Source organism: Clavelina lepadiformis, chromosome 1 (assembly GCF_947623445.1).
Source record: "Clavelina lepadiformis chromosome 1, kaClaLepa1.1, whole genome shotgun sequence".
Taxonomy (NCBI): Eukaryota; Metazoa; Chordata; class Ascidiacea; order Aplousobranchia; family Clavelinidae; genus Clavelina; species Clavelina lepadiformis.
Window position 1 is genome coordinate 7,576,146 of NC_135240.1, and position 14,084 is coordinate 7,590,229.

At 39.4% G+C, this 14,084-nt stretch overlaps 1 protein-coding gene and 1 long non-coding RNA gene across 2 annotated transcripts in view; one reads left to right on the forward strand and one right to left on the reverse strand.

The window, feature by feature from the left end:
• Positions 1-993, reverse strand: part of LOC143457438 (uncharacterized) — a 28,725-nt gene extending 27,732 nt beyond the window's left edge. Inside the window, exon 1 of the mRNA XM_076955241.1 lies at positions 876-993. The gene's annotated coding sequence lies outside the window, so the exon portion shown is untranslated. The remainder of the gene's footprint in view (positions 1-875) is intronic.
• A 1,636-nt stretch (positions 994-2,629) lies between these two features.
• On the forward strand, positions 2,630-12,295 carry LOC143460975 (uncharacterized). The gene is made up of 6 exons (XR_013117975.1): positions 2,630-2,770; positions 8,572-8,767; positions 9,208-9,373; positions 9,529-9,601; positions 10,210-10,610; positions 10,687-12,295. It is a non-coding gene; the product is annotated as an uncharacterized LOC143460975 (long non-coding RNA).
• Positions 12,296-14,084: the final 1,789 nt, after the last annotated feature.

Sequence of the window (14,084 nt, forward strand, 5' to 3'; positions counted from 1 at the left end):
TATAGTTCGTCCGCTGAAAGCATTCAAAAGCTTATCTCATTTCCATTTACGTAATTTATGTTGTTCAAAACTTTTAGATGCTGATCGAAACGAATTTCGATTTAGAGCTAAATTACGGCAACATTTAAGGTAACTTGAACAAAAGATGCCAATACTTCTGTCTCAATACTAAATTATTATCAACCACCATAACGACAGTCTCATATCCTGTACAATTAGCATCCATGATAGCATCCATAGTTTCTTCATTAAAATCTTTAATTTTCCAATAGCCTAAACTTTAACGAGTTCAGAGCAATAAAAATGTCGTCAGATTTTGAAAACAAATACAAGTGATATGAATGGACGTCATATGCGTCCCCAAGAGATGGCGATGGCTTGACTGTTTCACAGCTACATGCCGACAAGTTTAACGCGCTGCGAAACCAAAACACGGAGCGCCATAATAGAGACAGCTGTCGTGGTAGGGAGGTATCAACAGCGCTGGGCTGAAGCAAATGGTTTCCGTTATCCTGCACCGGGACATCCCAATATTACGGTCCGCCAACAAGCCTTGACGGTTGCACCCTGGTTGCTTGTCTAACCTGTTTATTTAATTACAAAGCCGGGTGATAAAGCTGAAAAGTGTTCTGCGCAGCTCAAACTGAAATTGACGGCGACCGACATGTGTCAGCGCGACCTACCTATAAGCACTCAATATCCTGCCTTAGCCCCTTGGGAGACGTGTCTTTGGCCAAGCGGGAATGAAATGGATATTATGTGCATTTAAAATAAATATTATCTTTCTGGGTTCATGAAAAGTATTGCAACTGGATGAACTCTTCAGTACCTCACATTGTCGTCAAATACCAATACAAACTCTCTGTTGTACTTACCGGTTACAACCAAAGAACAATTTCATGTTCACAGCTTTGGAAAGATGCTGGTGCTGGTGTTTTAATCACATATGTCCAGGAGCTCGATATGCAGATTTTTGCAAAATTCATGCCTATTAACCAACCCATGTTTAATCACCATAAACCCTAATTCGATCTGTGTGCAAAATTGGATTCTGCAGAATACAGCAAAATCAAAACTAAAAGTTAGCACAGAACTACACAAATTTATTATTAATCAGTAAGGTATTTCGTTCAAACCTGATCGGTTTATCGATAAGCTTTCGTGCCTGGGGTTACCAATTTACGTCTCGAAATTTATGCTTTTTAACGTCCTTGTTTTGTAAGACTTGAAAACCCTACAAGGTGGCGTGATTAATGTAATAGCTGCTGCCACAGAGGCACTAAATGTCAACCTCGGCAAGTTATGAGTTAACCAAGGAAGCTGTATGGTCTGCACCTTGCGAGCACGAGCGCGCCGCAAATCGATTGCCCCTTCGAGCATGAAGTGCTCTGGCGTGATGGCGACCCAAAAGCAATGCAACGACCCTTGCTGAACCCTTACTCGAACTGAAATGGGTTGAAAACCCCAACGTTTATCTGTAACCATCACTAGTACAAAATGAACAGATTTTTAACAACATAAGATCAACGAAAATCTAACATTTCAAAAAACGCAACAGGTTAACGCTCGTGATTAAGGTTTGGTGAAGCCAGAACATGGAACGCTAGACAGTTCTCAAACGTTCTTTTAATCGGCAATTAAGGTGAAGTGTTTAAGTTCAAGATTCTGGTTCGATTCAACTTGTATCCTATCTTGGTGTGACGTGAAGCCGTTGGGAGTGTTGGCGCTTGCAGAGGAAGTGGCTTGCCTGAGTAAAACCTGCCTCAAGGGATCTGTCGGGAAGAATGTTAATGGATGGACAACTCGGCCATCTCGGGGCGGTGATGAAATTATCCCGCGTCCGGTGAGTTCCTCCGGGAATAGCAAATTAAGCTAACATCGCCTTAAATGAAAAGTTTGGAAGCGTGCGGATGAAGCCACTTGTGGATGACTGCGCACGTTGGCAAAGTTAGAAGTAGCGCATACAGCATAAGACATACGTTGATTTCAGGCAACCGTCATTAATCCGGGATGCGTTAAGCCATGAAGACGATGCGTAAGTGGACGCTGTTGCAGCAGGACGTCAGTTCTGATCCCCGGGGTCTAAACATGAGCTCCCTGCGCTAAATTGGACTCGCGCCGATACACCAAGGCCTTGCTTCGCATCAATAAAGATCCTAAGCATGGTTAATCCGAGTCAACGCGTTGCTGTTTATGTGCAATGTCGGTTTCAACTGCTCACGTAAACTGGAAAATCACCAGCAGCTAAAATGTCAACCGCCACTCATAGTTACTAAAATAATTCACTTCAAAGATTCCAAGCACTCCGGAACGAAATCAATTCAGACATCGGTATTTGCTTCTTACATCATAGTCAGGATTTCCTGAATATCCGTCAACACGAGATAGATTTAACCTTAAATCTGAATGAAACTTTACACTTTTCTTACAAGAAAGAACAAGAAAGCAAACAAGCGTGGAAATATAGACTCGCCTAAATACGTCTTGGTCTTACGCTGACTGATGTCCATTCGTCAATGTCTGTTAGGGAAGTAGCGATTGCAAAAGATTCTCCAAGAACTCACACAGAGTCTTGTAAAAACAAAAGCGGATAAAGCCAGCCAAGCAAGCCTAATACCTCAATTAAGACGAAGAGGTGCGAATAAACAGTATGAGGGTGTTAGTTTACGCGGATCACGTAAAACCTCTTTGTGTAGTTCACTGAAAACACTGCCGAACTTGAATAGAGCGAGTCAGTAACTAAATGGTTACGAAACAAGACCGATGGAGGGTAAGTAAAGCCACGAATTTACGATGTAATGTGAGATTTGCAGCTTGTTAATTGTTTGGCTTTTATTGGGAACAAAAACCATGATTGGCCAACTAATCACGCCATTGCTTGTTCTAAGTAAAGCCCATCATTCTATCCAAGTGTCCATTAGGCCACAATCGCCAAACGTCCGGCCCCAAGGAGTTTACAACAGGTAGCAAACACAAATAAAACGCCCAGTCAATGTGCTTGTCAAACTTATAGACCTAAAGACACAATTTGTCTTTGTATAGTTTCATGGCATTTACTGGGCTAATGACGAACAGAGTACTTGGTGAAATCGGTGCGTTCCCATGAGTTTAGGATGGTCGAAGTTAATAAATAGCGCAAGGTAAAAGCTCATGAAACAAATATTTTCCTGTGCAAGCAGACCGCAATTTTGCGTGTATTCATGTGCAATTCGTGCTTCATTTGCCGCAAGGTATTAAACTGAAAACGGTTCTCCTGAACGGCTTTGCCTTCGGTTTTCTTGACGATTAGAAGCGATTCAATGACTACAACCGCGTAACCAATAAAAGTACGACTAAAATTAAACGCTTGTTCCGAAAGGTCAATAAAGCGATTCAGCAAAGCACTTAAAGTAAAAATTAGCTTAACTGGAGATCGTGCTCAAATTTAAACCGAAACCGCCTTTGATTGGGCCCAGATTTTCCGCTGTACGAAGCAAAAGGCCGCAATAAACCGCAGCCCTAAATAACAGTGAGGAGGCGCGGCGGGCCGGAAATTTTGAGACAGAGCATCAGTCTTTGAAGCGCAACACCATATATCAGGGGTTCTTAAAGTATGGGTCGCGACCCAAACATGGGTCGCGGAGGGTCAGAAAATGGGTCGCGACATAGTGACATAGGTGGGTCGCGACATAGGTTAATATAATATAATATAGGTCTATAGGACATTAAAATGGGTCGCGACATAGGTTTGGGTCGTGAGGTGATCATGAAACTCAGATTTGGGTCGCGCTCAAAAAAGTTTAAGAACCGCTGCCATATATGGAGTGAAACGAGAACAACATGGTTTGTGGGCGCCCTGTATCTGATGTAATGAAATAGACCTTGTCACCGGACGTATCACCTATGACCGCATAATAAGCTTGTCTTACATCACAAGCGTGGGAACCAATTCACAGAATCGATGCAAATATTTCGGAGGAGGCAATTTTCGTTTCCGAAGTCCTATGTCAATTACTTTAACCATAAAAATACATATGCTCCAAAACACATAAGACTTGTCCGAAAGAGCCACCAATTTCTAGAAAGCAGCCATCCAAAAATAACAAACGCCGGATTGAACACCACCAACAGAATTAGCGCAATAAAATTTAGGATAAGATGGTCAGCATCTTTAAAAACCACGTGATTAAATTGGCTGTCTCAAAACGATATGGCGGGTTTCGGTACAGCGAACAATGATTATATAATGGCATCGTTAATTAATTTGATCAAGGAAGGAAGCTGGCTTTCAAAATAATGCTGACGTGTTTCGAGTAAAACAACGTTACACGTGGGTGGGTAACTTTTTCGCTAATTCGATCTCTTGTTCTTGGTGATTTGCGCCAAAAACAAAACTTCTTCTGGAATTAACTGCTTCGCTTTTATGTAGAGAAGCTTTCGTGCAAAAGATATCTCCGAGAACTCTATACGGTAGTTTCTCGAATTGGTCTGTTTGACTACGATTCAGTGAGGCTGTGCGTCCTTTGGTCACGCTTGAGTGGACAGGTGATGGTTTGCGGAGTTTCGTATTTCGCAAACTCTGTCACAAAATCGCCCCCAAAAAAACTTTTGAGGATTTCCAAACGAACGATGAAAAGATTTTTTAACGCCAGCTAATACACTCGTCCCGCTTTGCTAAATAGATTATTTTTACAATCAATTTTCAATAAATCAGTTTCGAACAGACATATTCATTATTCATCGATTAGGATGGTCGTGTAGCTTTGTAATGATGCCACACGCCATCAGTGCATTTGCAAAAAGCGGTAAATGAAATTGTTGCTTTACCTTATCTGCTAGTAGCTAAATTTATCTTTATTAATGGTTCCGCAAATTTATCTGCATTAACCGTGTCAAAGTGCGCAAGGGGTTTAGACGTAAAGACAACAGAAGCCTTCAAACCACCACACCTTTATACAGAAAATGAAGTAAAAGCGTTTCAACCGCCATGAATAAAATACGGAGAATGTGCAACAGATATTTATTGGAGCTAAACCGAGGTGAGCGCACAAAATCAAACCAAACCTATTTCGTCCGCTGTTTGCTAGAGTCAGAAAAACGGCGGAAATTTTCATTATTCATAAAACCGATTTCCAAAAACGGTATGGCACGTGTCCGGCACGCACAACGGCTTTGCTAGACGCGCTACATTCAACATTAACCGCAGAAACAACACAGCATAATCAGGTTTTTAAAGTGAAAGGAAAGGATAACTTCAACCCTGTACACTACAGTATAGTTACTATAGTACATCAATTCTATACGTTATATGAAAATACTACAGTTGAAACAAATCTCTGGCATCCATAAATAATGGCGTATTATCATAGAAAACACGGTAGTTGTACGCACATTTACGCAATACACAAACCTCATGCGTTTCGAAACGTGACTATATAACTACCGATAGCTTAACTTGGTGCATTGCAAAAATACTGTATAGTTTAGCTAAGCATACAACTGTACAGCAGAATGATCTATGACAAATGTTGGCTTTGCCAACTTAAGTCTCAACTAGAACCTCAAACTAGATTCGGTCTTTTCAGTCATTTAGATGCTGTTAAAAACTCCTGAGTAAACGCACTTCATGATAACGAGTCACATGCTAGCCTACTTCGTAAAACACGCAGTCAACTTGCTACTTAAAACAGGTATAGATCAAGATTCTAACGTAGTATGGCGAAGCTGAAAATAGCATAAGCACATAACATTAACTTATGCTTGTCGAGCTACAGTCGAATTTTTTTAATTAAACCATCCCAGTATAACATGTGACTTTTTACCGTGCCAACCGAATATAGTCTAACAAAAACATTGACCAGAAAAATACGTCGCTGCAGACTGCACAAACTACAAAACACTAGCAACCACAACTCGCCGACTACCGAGGAAGACAATGTGGCACATAATCTAAATCTCCGTACGCTCAGAACACTTGAAGTATTGTTGCTAGCACTTTAAAGTCTTCCAGCCTGAACGTTTCGGGCCCTCATGTACACCTCAAGTAGGTCAGTCCGTCCACTGTAAACCTATTTGGCGTTGTATTACAGCAAAAGAATTTCCAGGACCACCAAACTTCTTAACATAGCTAGCAAATTCTTACGTGACAAATACTGTGTACGTTTTCTACCATAACTATCCAAAAACATACAGCATGTATAATGTATTATATAGTAGCCTGTATGCCGGTCCATGCAACAACTTGCATGAAGCATTTAGGAAGCTTGTACAGTATCATTTTACTAAGCCCTGTTATTCGCGTTCCAAACATCGTTGGACTTGGATACAATTTCAGTCACAAAATCAATCCCAGCAAACACCAAAATCGCGTAATAAAATTTTTCCACTTTTTGCTTGCTGTAAAAGTAGCATTTACAACTGCTCTTGTTTTTGTCGTTACACCTTCTTCTTCATACTTGAAACTCGTGGCAAGCGACCTTGCCCTAGCTGCTATTTCCAATGCGGAAAAAAGTTTGCAGAGAGTGGCTTAAAGTACTTTTTAATAAGCACGCGCGAGTGAGAAGACACAGCAAACATGAAACAAGCAGCTAATGTAACCATACCGGCTATTTCATCGGGCTGTATAGCTCTTGCTAACTTGTAATCTAAGGCAGGGCTTCCCAAACTGGGGGTCGCGACCCCGCAAGGGGTCGCGTAACGAACTTCAGGGGTCGCAGAGCGTATACCAAGTTTACATGAAGTACAAAATAAAATCAAAACAAAATATCGTTCCAGCCTAATCAACATTGAAACCGCCTTGAGACCAGCATTAACAGATATTGAGCCACGGCTGGATTTGCTTTGTAACAGAAAGCAGTCGCACCAATCACACTGAAATGACTGAATAAATGTGTGTGCTTTTTTGTTTCCAGTAGCCTACATATGTGTAAAGTAGTAAGTAAGCTTTGAGTACTGGTTGCTTGAATTCCGTCTTTGCATCTAAATAAATGTCATTAATGACTAATGTGTATTTCGCACTGCTAATAAATTTAAACGTGAAGGGTCGCGGAAAACTTCAGAAGTTTGAAAGGGGTCGCGAGCAAAAAAGTTTGGGAAGCCCTGATCTAAGGTATGCTCATTTTTTTGTAACTAACTGCAGAGGCCTTTCCGCATCTAATCTGAAAAGGTCTAGTATTGATTAAAGTTGAAATTGAAAGAGACTTTTCTCGTTTGAACTTATACATTCTGTTAACTTTCTGCTAAGTTTGGACGCGATATGCGTATAATTGCGATGTTTGTTCAAAACTATGGAGATAACTTTATTGTTGTTATTATGTTAACTGAAAACTACGCTGTTTGGCCCTTTCTTGGTGAGGTTTTGTTTAAAACAAGTTCATAGCCTAATTGCCGTAATAATTGTGCCCAAACGTAAGGCAAAGTTACTAGAAAGTGCAACCTAAAGTTTATTATACTAAAATGATTGTATACTACAGTGGTTTTCAATCTTACAATTTCATAGTTACCGCGTAAACACAGCCTGGCCGCCGACGGCGGGCTAACGTGAAAATCGCTACAAGGAAGGGCACTAGTTCGGGCAAGTTGAAAAAGAACGCTGGAAGGAAAACTACATAGACATAAGCTAATTAACTAATGAACTACCCAAAAAGTATTGATAACGCTCGGAAGGCCCACACCGACGAAAGGTGCCGGTAGCCTAACGCATTGCATGCAAGCATTAATATTTGTTTGCATCGTCGTTTCTTTACGAAACGCGTGATTGCACAATGCAGCCTGCAACTGAAACACACTTCTCTAAACTCTTTTTTATCTTAGCTAATATTTCCAGCTCATTTCTCAAAGTTTGAAACACAACCAAAACTTTTCTGTCCTGTTTAATGCCGGCTAAAGCCAGAATATCAAAATAAACCGACTCGACTAGTCTAAATATTGAGCTGTAACGGAAACAATTCACCCTATCCATTGTGATAACAAAGAGTATTGTGATCTCATTACTTTCAACGGCAATGATAACAAAGGCAAGGGGAAACGATTTATCAAAGGAAGTGGATAAAGAGAAATACATTGCCAGCTAAGTGGCCGGTTATTGACGTAATCAATCGTAGATGGAAGTGATGCGCTATATTTTAAAAAACCGTCTTGCTTGTATCTTTAGCACGTACTAAAAATGATTAGAGCAGACAGTAGGCGTAAGCGTAACCCAAACGACAGTCAAAAGTAAACCAAGACTGACGGAAGTGCACAGTGGTTAAAGAAACTTGTTAAAAGCTCATTTCAATGAATGCAAAACCGCAAGAATGAAAGGGTAGGCCTACACTTCCTTGGTAAGGGCAACAAATCTGGTGTTGCTCTGCCCCTCAAGGATGTAACAATATAAAAGCCGGTGGTACCGTACAAACGCAGATTTTCAACATGTCCTGGAGTGGTCAATGTTCTGACGCATAACATGAACCGACTGATGACGACCCGAAAACCAATTATAACCTTTACGGTTTACGTGAAAATTAAACCCTTTCCAACTTCCCTAGCCTGGAGCGCAGACAAAAAGTTTGCAGACGCTACTGCGTAGACTTATTTCCTTTTTTGTTGCTCAAGAAACAACAAACTTTATCAAGCGGGAGCGCCACGACCGAAAACACAAATCTTTTTGGGGCTCATTGAAGACGAAGATTATGACGATTGATTGACTGGCTTTATGGCAACAGTGATGGTTTATTCGACGCTGTTGTGACAACCGAAGACGTGCGGAAACCAGGATGAATATCGACCAAAACTCTAGTATAAGTTAAAGGTAACGTCACTATGACCTTTGTCACTTCAAAATGAATAGCGTGATAAAAAGTCGTATTATGACCACATTACTGTATTAAAGAGGGGGTTTGTAGGGCTTCAAATTCGCGGGCGGGGGTCTGCATGCACCAATCATTACGTAGGCACAAAAATTTTTCCGGCGATTTGAAAACATCCGGAGTACAGTAACGCAGCCTGCTAAAAAGAAATGATTTGTTCTAGACAGTGATGGGTTGACATAAATTTGTAGCAACAGAAGTTTAACATCGTTAAAGGTATCCTTACACGTAGCAGCGTGTTTCAAGACTGACGCTTAATGCTTATCTCATGCACGTTGCTTTGATGTGCTGATATAGTTTTTGCGATATACATCACTACGACATCCTACCCTGATAATTAAGTTGTGAACGTTACCGAAACACATCCCAGATTGTTATCCAGGAATCCCTGCACTTCTTAAAAGCCTGACGACTCTAACAGACTCGAAACTTGAGTGATCGGCAAAAAGCCATATACATTGGCACCTGTCCCTATCTACGGCGCGTATCTAGGTTTTTTGCATTCGAATGGTATCGCCGCTACGTCTATCAACGCTAACCATATTCAGGTATTTATTACATAACTATCGCGTGACGATAATGATAATAGACCGTATTATGACGTAAATTAGTGTTGACCTTTGCTTTATGTCATGTAGATAGATCAGACTCAATGTATATTTGGCAACAGAGGAAAATGGAATGCTTTGTTGTTTCTTTTTAGGAAGCCTTCATACGAAGCTGTATAGTTGTCTTTTTTAGGAAATACGAAAAAATATACGTTAGGAATCAAACCAGTAAGTAAAATTTGTGAAATCTTTTTTTGTTTTTTTTGCGTTTTTCATGTTCAATACCCAGGTTTTTAACAAGACATTAATACTGCGTTAAAAAAATCTGCAGTATGGCTTACGGTTCCATTTTTCACAAGTCGAAATGCGTTATATTTTTGCATTCAATTTCTTTAGTGAAGGCAAAGTTAAGTCTTGACAAGTCATAAAGTTTTGTGATATAGTACTTATTTATGTGGCAATAATTTTGCCCAAATTCAATACCGGCTAAGTTAAGTACAGCTTTTATAGGACGGTTCCAGTATAAAATTAGCGGACTTAAAAACACTTGTCATGCTCTGAATACTGATAGGTAAGTTAAAACTTACCAAGTGCCATAACTCTACCAACAAGTTAAGTTAGCATAGTTTGATCGAGATATATGACTTATAAGTTACAAACCGTTTGAAATCGTTGCAACGTTTGATTCAAGAATTTTATTGGTATAAACGTCGTGAGATCATCCCGTGACCAGGGTCGCTGACTCGGAACTACTCCTGATACAAAAATGATGTAGAACAACTTGTCGTCATGCTGCATGTTTGCGTCATAAAGGCACATTATTAACATTTTTGCAGTTCTTCTTCACAACTTGACGGCTTAAACTGCTCGCAGCTTTCGCCAGAACTTGGCAAAATTCCAGGAAAAATTGATTTTTCTTGAGTATCTTGGGAAAGAATCTTTTGCGTTATTCTCTCTGTCTGAAGAAACCGCGGGGATGTCAATCAAATAGCCTACAACAAACGGGTGGTAATATGAAAGGGATAAGTACTCTTGTCACGTCAGAAACGTCATTTTTAGGTAAATGTTGCGATATAAAACTACAAGCGATAACATCCAATTTTTAGACTGGCCTCAAGGCTAAGATGAAAGCAGACAAAGGAATTTTGTATTAAACGGCAACAGATTGTCTTATCCGATATTGATGCCAGATAACACTTACAATCAAACCCATTAGGGCGACAACTGCACTTATACGGTGATTCCCCTTCTAAAAAATGTTAGTCTAGCATTCCCTGCTGGTATAATGACCATTTGATGTGTCTACTTAAAAGGATCACAGATAAGCAGACATCGTGGGGCTGACGTAGCAAAGCTAATCACTTTCCGCTGAAAACAACTGATGGTGAAAAACTTTTCCTCTGATGGCGCACTCGTGGTCCGGGGACGTCTGAAAAATATTTTCAAGCTACTGCAGCCTATTTGAAAGCTTCATGAAATTGAGAAGTATTTTGTTACATAGGTTTAATAAGATTCTTGTTTCTCACCAAAAGACAAACTTTTTGAAAAAATTGCTGATTTTTGATTTACGTTAAAATTTGATTTGACCTGCTTTTAACAAGCTTGTATAACGCCACAAAAGATATTTCGATATCAAAAACGGATTCAAACATGTATTTGTTGAATAATGGTGTCATAATGATAAACCGATTAGTTCATTGACGTTTCGTTTCAAAATCTCCAATTTTATTGCACGACGTCATTGATCTAAAGTATGCACTTTTCTAAGCAAAACCCATTAACATTTAGAGGCACTCAACTCTGAATCGGAAGGTATACACAATTGGACCCTGTATATCAAAGCCAACTGCAAATTTGAAACAGCATATCCGGGATTGTATACTTGCACAAATAGCACATTATATAACCAATTTTGTGCTAGTAATTGACTTTGAACCCACAACACGCAAACTTTCCCAATGCAACATACCGCCCCGCATGAGAAAATAGATTGTATTCATGACTGGGATTTATATCTTAATCCAAATTAGATACAAAAATTTTCTCAACGTTACGCAAACGTAGAAATTTCGTTAAACTTCAAAAGTCTGAAAATTATCTACAAATATAAGAAAAATCAAGAAATTTCAACTTTTGCGATGCTATTTCGTGTGCATTAGGATTTTTGATGGTAAATACACATATGGTTATACTTACATTGCACGTGGTCTTACCATAGAGCTACAGAATATAGTATATCATAGTAACCCTGGGAAAAAATTACATTCTTTTACTTCTACTACTTTTTTATTTGGAATTTGAAAATAAAAACTTTTTTGACCCGCCCCGAATGTTGTGCAATTCATGCGATGCGCAGTACCAAGTAGGTTCCCCACCCCTGATTTAACTAGACAATCATTTTGACGCCATAATACAGATGAAACCTATATTTGTAGTTAGTGTTGATGGGCAAAGCTTGTGTTTCGACGTAACAAATATTTCGCTGATTACTAGCGCACGTAAAATGCGCTGAAATCTAAAACAAGAAGCTTTCCCGAAAAAGAAGATCTGTTTCCAACACGTTCAAAATCTTTGTTAAATGATTTTAACCCATAATAACTTGTGTGCGCCAACTTATACCCCCTGATCTATAACTTTGCGCTCAGCTACGTAGCAAAACAATTGCCGATTTTAATAATTTTCGACACAGTTCAAGCGTATTTTTTCTGAAGGATCCCGGCCAAGAGCTCACAAACCGCACGACGCCACAGACTATGATAATAAATTGGCACCAACTTTGAAGTAAAGCAGACTTTAATGCTCAATACCCAATCCGGCTTTGTATAAGATCAGGTGCAGCACATCAAATAACGTCATAGCACACAGCATTAGCAAGTTAGTATACGTAGTCAAGCACAAACTGCCTTTATATAAAAATTTCTTTTTACAGGAAATGCACACAACTTATTAATGGGTCTTTGATTTATTCCACAGCTTCATTTACATAAACGTCCTTTCAAAACACAGTTTTGCTTTCGGGAAAACGATGAACTTTCCCAAACTACTGATGTTCAGGGATTCAACTTTTCTGTAACGAGTAATCGTGCATTGGCGACATCCTGATGTGTATCAAAGGAAGTTGAAAAATGCTAAAATCAATTAAGTTCACGACCAAAGGTATTTGAAATGCCTATATCAAAATTTTGGTTCACCTGGTGCACGTTATTCCTTACACCGTAGATGACAAATTGTTATTAACAAGACTGTGTCCACAAATAACTCCATGCAACATTCCAGCCTTTTTCATTACCTTTTATGTGCTTGCCTGAAGGTCTTATAGATAGTCGCATGATAAATTGTATTTTTGTGTTTTGAAACCAGGAATTTTGTTAAAGGAAATGTCAAGAGATATCAAGCGTTGATCAAAGGAAAATTTCGCGTGTCTTCCCGAATTATCAAAGTAATGATAGATGACTTACTGCTACTATCACATTTAAACTATGTACGCCAGATCACTGGCGCTGCTGCAGTGTTTTCGACTTAATAAAACATCTGCTTACAGGCTATCGGTTGTATTTTGGCAACTGCAGCAAATGTGGTAACGAATAGTTATTTCCTACATAACAATGTTTTTGAATTGCACCTAAATTTTGAAGCTGCTGTATATGCGCAAAAGTGATTTTGAATTAAGTTTGCAAAAAAGGAATTTCACTGATAAGTTTGACATTTTTTGCACGTCTCATTATAACTATACAGAAACACCGAACTTTGATACCGTAGTAACCACAACAACGAAATTGTGTAAGAGCTTGAACTACAACGTATACACGCAAAACTTCACAGAAATACCTTGCTTTCGGTGGACGATGTATGCAGTTCAAGGAGGCGGAAAACTCAGCTGTACAAGTTACATAACACATAACAACCAGACCAAAAAAATCGGTAGGCGTGTATTTTGCCAAAACATACACAAAATCGCTTGTTTAATTGCAAATCATTTGTGTTTAAGTGACTTCCTTTAAGAAATGCTTTTACGGGAAGGTGGAATCTGCATTTCCTAGGCGGGCATTCACATCATTTTTGCTCTTTCGTTGACAGCCACAACAAAGGGTGGGTTCTGGCAAAAACGTTTTTAACGTTTAAGATTTCTGAAAAACTTGGCAAGATTATCTCTACAACGCTGCGGTAGAGATTTATATCTCCATTTCCAGTCAAAAAAAGCTTTCGGCCAAGCCCAGTAACTTTCAAAATTACACTGATCTTAGAGCACAATGAGCGATTGTGCGCTGAAGACTATTTGTCTGGTTGGCAGACAACTCGTTCAAGTAAAATACGTCAACTTGAATAACCACAAGGCGTTAAGAAGACAGCGAGGTATTTAAAGATACTAATTTGAAAGGGTCTAATACCACACTGCAATAAGCCGTTGTCAAAACATAAGCCTGCCAAAAACTAACTTATTGCTTTGCCGACGAGTTTCGTGGTAATTGACCAAAATATGTTCCACTTCCTTCGCGGTAAAACCAAAACCTTCTGAAGAAAATCGACACAAACAGGAGCCAATGAAGTAGAGAAAATTACGTCATCAGAGTAGCCTACCGCCAGAATAAATGAGCGGCCACATCCGATAGTCATGTCGACACCACTACTATGCAAACTCAAACGTTTGAATAATCTTACCGACCACTGAAACGCCATAGTTTAGAAATCAAATTTTGTTACTTTAAAGCAC